Below are 1,900 nucleotides of genomic sequence, written 5' to 3'. Positions count from 1 at the left end.
CCAGACAGAATTTCCATGGAGGGTACTGCTTTTTTCTAAACCATGATGTGACAAGAGATGATTCCTGATAGCTGTCTGCATCTAACATTTTGAAATGTTTTAATAACTACCTTCTTACCCCCTGTTGCCCCATCACAGAGGCATAGCAGGGCACGGAATTAATTTAGAAACTGAGATTATTTATGACACCACTTACCTCATTTTAAAAACACTTCCAACAGTTACCATTCTGGCCATTTGGTTTTCTGGAGGGCCTAGAGTTCTTTTAAAATGAGGGAGACTTGACTTCAGGGCAGCTCACAGAACATGTTATCAATCAGCATGTACCAATGCACACAAATGTGAAAGCTAGTTTGCAAATCAAGAGCAATTGCTGTGATTATCTGTGTATTCCCACCGCTGTGCAGAACGCTGCACAAATAGCAGGGATACAATCACTGTTCATCTAAATACAAAGTTTCACAGATAAAACTGGAAGAATCTTCCATTAGAACAGTAAGGCTAACTTCCTAAAAGATCAAATGGCTCTAGGAAGACTGGATGTGACAGCTAGACCAAACTGGAAAACTTGTTGCTTCACAAGAGTCTATATTTCTCATCTCCACAAAGAGATCTGGAGCAGAAAGAAACCACTTCAAGGTAGATGAATGCTGAAACAAACCTACTGTGGTAGGGTTCTCAAGAAGTGAGGCGGTCTGGTAGGGCACATCAAAATATACAAGTGATATCAAGGGACCCTGGATATGAAATATCCTGCAAAAAAGAGTGGAGGAGTAAAGTTCTAAGTAGCAGAAAATGACAACAGAACCTCCATTATTGCTTCCTCTGGAAGAACAGTCCAAAGGCATCTACTACGCACAGCTGGAGGATGACACTGCAGCCAAGCCTAACTACCTGTGTACCATGAAGAATTGGCAATCCAGCAGCCCGCAGAGGACTGGATGATCCTGGAGTTCTCCCAGCTGGGCTTCATTGGGAAGATGTTCAAGTGGCTGGACCTGAGCCTAAACGTGGAGTTCATCCTCATGTTCTGTGGGGACAAGCCTGTCGACTGGCTCCTGGACCATACCCTGCGGGAGGTCTGCAACCTGAGAAGGACTGGGACCCACAGAAGGCCAACCTGAGGATCTGCCTCAAGCTATCCCTCTTCCAGGATGTGGGCCCTCACTCCTCACCGGCTGGTGGGCAATAACCAGAAACTGAAGGATAAGGACTGTGGGAAGCAGGTGCAGCGGAAAAGGAACGTGAACCAGCTGGTCGAGGTGAGCGCCGGCCTGGAGACGTACCAGCACTTACCCCCGGACAAGGCCCACCTGCATGAGTATTCTTCTCGGCCTTCGCGCAGGCTGCTGGGGCCTCCATCCGCTTCCGCTTCTTCCCGCAGCGGCGTCTCAAGCGGTTGGACGTCCGCACGGGGAGCTGGGCTCTCCCTAGGACAAGCCCTCAGTGGACGTGCTGCTGTCTGCTAACCCAGTCGGACCAGAAGGCGCTGAAGGAGGGTCGCTCTGTCACCCCACAGTACCTTCGCAGCCCTGACGGCACCCCCAGGGCCGCCCCTCCAGCAGAGTGCAGTGACAGCAGGAGAAGTGGCCCCCTGGAAGCACGGCGCCTCTCCAGTCAGCCAGCCTCGCTGGTGGGGGTTATTTTAATCCAAACCTCCCTGGAAACAGCCCGCTAACCTAGAGGGCTTCTGAGGACGAGCTTCGCTGGCCCTGAAGCCCATGAGACCTGGAAGGTCGTGGCTGCTGCCTCCGAGGGCCAGGCAGGGCTGCCCCAGCTGGACAGGTTCTGCCTGGCGCCCCCCTCAGCGACCTGGGGTTCCCGCGGGCCCCAGGCCCAGAACTGAGTGCTGCCTCGCGCGCCGGCCAGGCTGTGAGGGGCCGGGCCGCCCCGACGCGGT

At 53.0% G+C, this 1,900-nt stretch overlaps 1 pseudogene; it reads left to right on the top strand.

Moving 5' to 3' along the window:
• The first annotated feature begins 695 nt into the window (after positions 1-695).
• LOC105093233 (alpha-1,3-mannosyl-glycoprotein 4-beta-N-acetylglucosaminyltransferase B-like) lies at positions 696-1,678 on the top strand (annotated as a pseudogene).
• The last annotated feature ends 222 nt before the right edge of the window (positions 1,679-1,900 follow it).

The sequence above is a fragment of the Camelus dromedarius genome, chromosome 2 (assembly GCF_036321535.1).
Source record: "Camelus dromedarius isolate mCamDro1 chromosome 2, mCamDro1.pat, whole genome shotgun sequence".
In the NCBI taxonomy this organism is placed as follows: Eukaryota; Metazoa; Chordata; class Mammalia; order Artiodactyla; family Camelidae; genus Camelus; species Camelus dromedarius.
This window is presented reverse-complemented; position numbering and strand designations above follow the sequence as displayed.